The following is an 8,646-nucleotide window of genomic DNA, read 5'->3' on the forward strand; positions in this document are numbered from 1 at the left end:
TTAAAAACAAAGATAAAGAGAAGATGATAATCAAAAAGGAAACAATTTTTACTCACAGCAGTAATTTGACTGAGGGCCATATACCTGCTTTCAAGGCCAGTCATGTACACATTCCTGATTCACCAAGGACAACTGATGGAAATAAAGACCTTTCCTATTGTCTGTTTGAGAATGTAGTGCTCCGTTATTGTAGCCTGTGCTGTGAATCAGAGATGGGCCCCACATCCTTTGGGGCTATGGCAGTTAGTGGCCAGTTACTTAGGAAAAATAACTCACTAGACTTCCTGTGACCTTTCCTTATCACTACATACACAATTGTATACCCATAGCTCTAGTTGAAGATAGATTAAGCAGAGAATCAGACCAAAAACAAACAAACAAAAAAGACTTTTTTCACTTTACCTTTCTGAGGGCACAATCTTGTACCATCTGGAAAGAAAGGGATGAATTTGACTAGAAATAACCAAAGCAGGGTGTCTGTCAGTATTTCATTAACTTGATAAACTTATCCAGGGAAATCAGAGGTCTATAGTTAGGATTTGAGAACATACACTTTTGTTGAAGGAAATAATCCTTGTGAGAGAGGGAAATGGTGAGAGGTCAGAAGCTCAGGGACAAAGGAATGAAAGTGTGGTAAAGACTAGATGCAGTCTGGTTCTAATAATGTCACTCTATATTTATATAATTAAAAAGGAATGATCTAATTTTTTAATTACCCATAGCCTCAAAGTTGAGAATTAATGAGAAAATTTTATTTTGGTCTCTATGACATAATCTTTTTCAGTCAACTCAGTAGTTTTATTGAGCCAATCAAGTTACAGAATATTTACCTAATTTGGGGGAAAATAGTGCAACATTAATTCACTTACACACAAGAAATATATTAAACCTTTATTTGTCTTTAGGGTATTCCAAAAAACTTAGAAAAATATCTTTTGAAACTGTTATAATTACAAATCTTAGACACTATACCTAGTTTGCAACTAACGCAACACTTTCAATCAACAGATTTAAAGGTGGAACCAACCCTACAAAATGGATGCTATTTTTATTTTCAATTTATAGATTTAAAACCTGAGACATGCAGATGTTTTCTCAGGGCCACAGTGAGAGTGTGGCTTCAGTGTTATCCAGGCAGTGGGGTGCCAGAAGCTGGGCTCATTTCAAGCCATTATACCATGGTTTCTTTCATCTAATGTGGTCATTGAGGACATTTTAGATGTGCTGCACATCTAACGTTTATATCATTTGTCATTGTTGAAACCTTATACCTATATAAATAGCTTTCAGATAATTAAAAATTCTTTGCTTCCAACAGAAAACTTTGAACATAGATATTAAAAAATATAGAATTATCAAGTACTATACCATTCAACTTCATGCCAGCTATTATGGAGGGAAGAGCATTCCCAGTAATGAAAATAGCAGGTACATTTTAGGTCAGGATTGTCTAATACTCAACTTTGAATTGTTTGTTTTTTGGTTTTTGTAAAGAACCATTCCCCTCCATTCCCCAAATATTTAGTAGAACGTTTCTGTGCACACAGGCCCATCTTCCTTACGCTTTGTATGTGTCCAGTAGGGAAAGCATGATGCAGAAGAGATCAACATTCTCAGAAGGTGAGACCAAGTGCGTGAGGAAGAACTCCACAAAAGAGGATCCTGGTTCAGAAGTTACAAAATGCAATGGATTTTTTTGCTCCCTTCCTAAAATAATTCAAAGCTAAGTTTCTAGGCCTATGAGGGATTACATAGGGAAAGGAAATGTTAACCACAGGACAGTGGAGGACTTTGGGACATCCAGCCCTCAGCATCTTATTTATAAGGGTTTTCAATGATTCCCTGTGTAGAATGGGTACCCAAAATATACATTCCATTCTTAATTTTTATCAGGATAGGGGAAGCAAAAATTTAGCTATGCATCTATCTTTGTTGCTGTTGTTCTTGCTGTTCTTGTTGTTGTTGACATTAAATGCTGGCCAAAGCTGGCAAAAAACAAAGATTTATTTTTCTTGGGGAACACTGGATGTATAATCCCATGGTCAGGAAAGTGTTTAAGCTGTCACCATTCTATAGCATAGATTTTCCAAAATCACCCATCATTTCCTATGATTTACTTCAAGTCCTTAGGCAAGCAACAATGCTGCAAAGTAAGTCAGCTACAGATTTCACTGGACAACCCTTCTAGAATCACAACTTCACTCGTTGAAGCAGTTTGACTGGGTTATCTGTCAGAGTTTGAACATGGTATCTGTCAGAGTTTGAACATGGTTATCTGTCAGAGTTTGAACATGGTATCTGATACAATCTATTTGAACAATCTTTGTCTTTGCCTATAACTTTTAATAACAAAATTATAAAAATAAGCCCAGGAAACTATTGCCTAAGATTATAATTAATACAGTGTGCTTCTAAGCTTTATATATGTCACAACAACAACAGAACATCAAATGAGAAAAAGTTCTCAAATGTAAGATCGTCCATAGAGAAAAGCCAATAGATACAGAATCATAAAACGCTGACTCTATGCAGCTACAAGTCCAGGGGAAGGAGAACCTTTGACATAACTACTGTTAGTCTGATATAAACTAAGGGAATATTCTGATATATGATTCAGAGGAAACACTGGATAAATTTTTTGCCTTCTGGCTGCAGATGACATTGAAGGAAGGATGGACAAGGACTGATTTGGCTTTGGTCAGGATGTTTGCCTGCCTGGATGTATTACTACATGTAGGATTTATATCTAACGCTTTAAAAAAATGGGTGAGGAGGAAATTTTGAAAGAAATCTATTCCAGAAGTTTCATTAGCCCACAAAATAATTTGATATCGTCAATATCAAGAAAAAAAAATCTAAGAATTAATTTCCATCTACCTATGGCTATCAGGAGGAAAAATTAACTTTTATAAAGGAGGGGCACATATAACTATCAGAGACAATTGTGTGTGTAAATTTAAGTTAACTTCACTTTTATAATTTCAAATCTGTTCATTGTTGTTTTTTTTTTAATTTTTTTTTTTTTATTTATTATTTTATGGCTGTGTTGGGTCTTCGTTTCTGTGCAAGGGCTTTCTCCAGTTGTGGCAAGCGGGGGCCACTCTTCATCGCAGTGCGCAGGCCTCTCACTATCGCGGCCTCTCTTGTTGCGGAGCACAGGCTCCAGATGCGCAGGCTCAGTAATTGTGGCTCACGGGCCCAGTTGCTCCGCGGCATGTGGGATCTTCCCAGACCAGGGCTCGAACCCGTGTCCCTTGCATTGGCAGGCAGATTCTCAACCACTGCGCCACCAGGGAAGCCCTATTCATTGTTTTTTTTTCAGTGAAAAAGTAACTATAAATATAGTATATATATATCAAAATATATATTTATCGTGATTATAAATGATTGTAGTAATTTTATTAACAGAAATATCTTCTATGAGTTGTATTTGATAGCTAAATAGACTTACCTATTTTAAAAATGTTCAACCCAACGATTGGCAAAGTTTATAGCAAAGGTCTAATGGTCTGCACTAGTAGATAGTTGAGTATAATTCTGTTAATTGAATGCATACTAGGACAATTCTTTAAATATAGACAAAGTACTTATTGAAACATATACACACAATGTATTTGATTTTTTTTATTTATTTATTATTTTATATATATATATATATATATATATATATTTTTTTTTTTTTTTTTTTTTTTTTTTTGGACACTCTGCATGGCTTGTGGGATCTTAGTTCCCCAACCAAGGATTGAACCCTTACCCCCTGCAATGGAAGCACAGAGTCTTAACCACTGGACCACCAGGGAATTCCCTGTATTTGATTTTAAATCAGACCATTTTATACAATCTAAAGTTGTCCAAATGATTTTTGAGGTAATTTCTGTAGCTTAAAAAATTTAGATTTTTCTGGAGTACCTACACTTATGGCCTAAAATGCAAATATAAGACTTTTGGCCCCATCGAGCTATATGCATTTTCAATAAGACATAATTTAACCCATGATGTATAAGCGTTCATGTGAAATTAGTTAATATTAACTCATTCCTGTGTAACTTGACTTTCTTTTCAGTTTGTAGTGTAGACATGTTCATTATGCATGTAACATTACAAAGTACTTCTGCTAGATGCCAGGGAGTCAAGGTAAACTTTTGAATATAAGAATTGTTGTCAATGTGTTTGAAAGAAATAAGATTTAAAATAACATCAAATAAGTAGAGCAAGTGGAGCTCAAGTGTTCTTATAATATGATGCTGTCTCAAAGACACGGTGGAAGCACTCCCAGCTCTCACTCTTCACTATGTTTTAGCAGTAGGTTTATTGCCCCGACTACACTTACAGTCAAATAAATGAATGTTCTGGAAAATGCACTTCTTGATTTGTCACTAGTTTACAGAAATATCATAACCTTTACTTTTTATTCAAAGCTGGTTATAACCTGCTCTGTATATCATGGCATGAACTCGGTGTAGCATTCTGTTTAATAGACAAAAATCATAGTAAGTTAAGTCTTAGATGAAGGAAAATAAATTATACATTTATGAGTAATCTAAATAATCGGCTTTCATGCTTTAGATGTATCTTTCCATTCTTTTATTAAAAAAATATCTATTGAAGACCAAGTAGAAGCTATAAACTTTGCTGGATGCTGGTATTTTAAAGATGAATAAGACATGCTTTGCTAGATGCTGGTATTTTGAAGATGAATAAGACATGCTTTCAGCTCTCAAGTTGTCTAAATTCCAGCCAGGGATAGTACAGTAAACCCACACTCTAATAGTTGTGTATTTAGGAATTTCACAGTCATTTGTTGTTTGTATCTCAGAAAAGCACAGCCAAAATTCATTCTCTAATGTCCCAATTAACACATATGTACTCCACATAGTTGCCTTTGGGTATATTTAATTTCTGATAATGAAATAGTATAAACTCTTCCAAAACTGTGAAACCTGTTTAAATTTATTATTTTTAAATGCATATGCCTTCGAAGAAACTAATTAAATCAATTAAACATTAAAATTGGAGCATTAAAGCATGACAAAAATTGTTTCCTTAGAACTCTAATAATTTGTGTCTCTCACAATCTCTGAGGAAATAATGATTAGCATTTCCCTTAGGACTCATGAAAGAGTTCCTTCGAAGAAAAAGATGCATTTTAAAATACTAGAATTTTTTATTGCCTTAAATTTATTTAGCATGAGTGTCATTCCATACTTCTCATTCACTCTTACATTTAACACTTTGATAATATTTAGGTTAAAAATGTTACTTAGTCTGTCCTACTTCCATCATCCAGAGAGAGTCCTCTTTGTGTTTTATTTCGCTAATTTGAATCTGTTTTAATTTGTTAATCTCTGTGATCTACAATTTCTTCCTAGAAGTAGGTTTTACGAACTAAGTAGTATCTTCCAGGTTATTGGAGCACCATTCTATAAACATAGGAAGCCAGAATGTTCTAAATGATACTTTTGTGGTTTAAATAAATTAAGAGTTTCTAAAGCTAGCTACTTCATTCCAAGAGAATTATAAAGGTTGTAAATTGATATATCTTAGTTCTTTAAAGAAGAATCTTATGGATAGCACCATTGTGCTTTTGAGAGCATAAAATACTAGTTTTATTTGGAACTGGGCAATTTATATAATTTTAAATGCAATAATAAGAATGATAAAATGAGATATTAGTGGTCATATTAACATCATTTTGGGCTAGAGAAGCCAGTAATCTTCTAAATTATGCTTTAACCCCATGATACCTCTTTCCCAAAAAGTCCTTCAGGGAGATATCTGTGCAAAACAGCACAAGAAATAAAGGAAATGGTGCTGTATTAATAATTTCACAACTCTGGTTAACTAGATTGGACCAAACTGAGAGTGTTCTGCCTAGACTAAAGGTTCTAACTCTAAAGAGTAATTAAAAGCCACGTGTTGCAGTACAAGAATATTAACCAAAAAAGTAGGAAGAAAATGCATACATGCCTACTGAAATGTACCAACATGGCCAGAAAATATCTTCACTTCCTCTCCATCAGGTCTACTTAGGCTGGGTCTAAGGAAGGTGGAGATTCAGAAGAAGAAGACAAAGATGGTTGGCTTGACTCCGTAGAATCAGGATTACTTCATCTTTTCTCTATTGCTTCATGTAAGTTGATATATAAAGCCTCATGAACTGGCAAATTGTTAGGAAGGATCTAGACAACAACAAAAAGAGTCATAGAAATTACTGAATACAAAGATACCCCCATATTAAGCAAGTAATACATAGACAAGAATAACAAAATTCTTGTTAATTAAATTAACATAATTTATTATGTTAATTAATTAAATCTGTGTCCTCTGTCAAATCCAGCCCAGCTTGTCTCTCATACTGTTCACCGCATACCTTTAAACTTGAAATAAAGAAAACTCAAATAAATAGAATTCACCGTGGAATCATTTGTCTCTAACTTCTTATGAGAGTTTAACTGTGACTAAACTTTAAACCATCAATTATATTGCATATGTCCTAAGTAAATTTTACTGATTCCTCTATTTTGCTCTAGAGATTCTCATATTCAGGGGTAGAGAATATTTGATGGTCTAGTTATATAAAATTTATTCAATTAAATTAACATTTACTGTGCCTGATGCAATGAAGAAAGCAACAGGGTTAATATTGCTCTCATGGAGCTTATATTATGTGGTAGGACATAACACATGAATAGATATGTAGAATGCTTAAGTATACAATTAAAATCAAGGTAAAAATGAAAGAGTTGTCAAATTTTATCTCTCTCTCTCTCTCTCTCTTCCTTTTGTTTTCATTTCTTTCTTTTATTTGACCTGCCTTCCCAGGGGAGGACCTGAAACTTTGGAGACAGCAAGGCACTAATCAGGAACCTAGGTGTAGAGCAGTGGAAATGGGAGCCTGAGTCCTGAGCAGGTGTTATGCAGTCAGCAAGGGACACAGGCTGGTCCTGTGCTCCCATTGGGACCGAAGAGAAAGTAAAATATCACTTTTCCTATTTTTCCTATTACTCTTCCCTTGGTTTGCATGTCCTTGGGTAGCTTCAGGAATCTTTCCGTCTTTCACCTGATCTTTTGTGCATTATGTTGTCAATATAAATATCCTAAATTTGACCTACTTCGTGCTTGGAGCCACCATATATGACTGCCCTCTTCTCAGGAATTGGGTCCTTTTTGTAAAACATTAACCACTGTCTTTGGGACTTTAATAACCACTGGTCATACTGAGGATAAACCTTCTGTAAAACCTGAATGCAGAGCCTACCTGCCTTGTTCTATTGGCTCCTGAGTCCTCCTGGGACTCAGAGCTTTGCTCTAGCTTTATATCTGAACTGATCAATATGCAAATGGTGCTCCTCATATAAGTGGACCGGATTCAAACTTAAGAACATCAGGAGAGACCAACTCCTGCCCAAATTTTCTGTCATCATTTTTATTTATATCTAATCAGAGTCAGGTTCTTAAACCTTGAATATTTCAATTTTTTTAAACAGCCTCAGTGATTTGTTTCCATAAAAAGTCAAAAAATGACTCTCTTTTTTGCTTTTCAATATGTTTCTTTCAAAGTTTGTAGACATTTCAATTTTTCTTTTGTATATTTTTTTCTAACTTTCTCAACACTCCCTCCCTGAACAGTATATATCCACCATATTCATTACCCTATTTTGAATAAAGCATGAACACATGCTAGACAGTTATACTTTAACATTCCTATTCTAATCACTCTTCCTAACACTTGCACCCTTGAGCCTTATGTTTGAGATGGGTATTTGTCTACTAACATTCATTAACTTCTTCCATAGTACAGATTTATTACTCAAAAACTGCTTTCTAACCAGACAATATATTTCTTAGCTACTGTTTCATCTTGTTTGGCCATATGACTAGCTTTTGTCAAAGAAATGAGCAAAAGTATCCCAGTTCTGGTTTAAGGCTTCAAAACACAAATCCATGCTGTCTTATTATTTCCAATAGCTATGTGCAAATAATGATAAGGAAATAGGGGATTGTGGAGCTAGAGCCCCCAAATGGAAGAATTCTGGATCACTGTATCACTAAAGGGAAGAAAGACATGCTACAACCAAGAATAACAGAACAGAGTTTTTTCATAAATAATAAATAAGATTATTTTTCAGATATATATTTTGGATCATTTTATTATCACCACACACTTGTGTTAACTAACTAAAACAACCTGAACCCTTTTAATCCAAATAACTTTGATGTTTTTCCATTGGGAAGTCTTTTGTGGATGTTCCTAGACTAGTTTGTGTGTTCCTCCTATGTGCTCCCTAAGTCCATGTTATATCACATATAATGTCTATCATTAAGCCATATCACATAGTTTTAATTTAACTTCCCAAGTAGACTGTATTTGTTTTTGCTTGCAGAATAGGAGTAGTTTCTGCCTCATTCTGGATAACATCCCCAGGACCTAGCCTTGTGACTTGGAACATATGAAGTCCTAAATAAATATGCACTCAAGTAAGAAAAGATAGAACATATAGAAATGATTGGAAAGCCACATTGATTTAAGATCTAAAGGCTCTAGTGACCCCTCAGAAAGTCAATAAATACATTAATTTGAAAACAGTGTTTTCCCTTATTTATTCATTGAATGTCTTTTAAAGTAAGGCCTTACAACTTCACTAA

Source organism: Balaenoptera ricei, chromosome 5 (genome assembly GCF_028023285.1).
Source record: "Balaenoptera ricei isolate mBalRic1 chromosome 5, mBalRic1.hap2, whole genome shotgun sequence".
In the NCBI taxonomy this organism is placed as follows: Eukaryota; Metazoa; Chordata; class Mammalia; order Artiodactyla; family Balaenopteridae; genus Balaenoptera; species Balaenoptera ricei.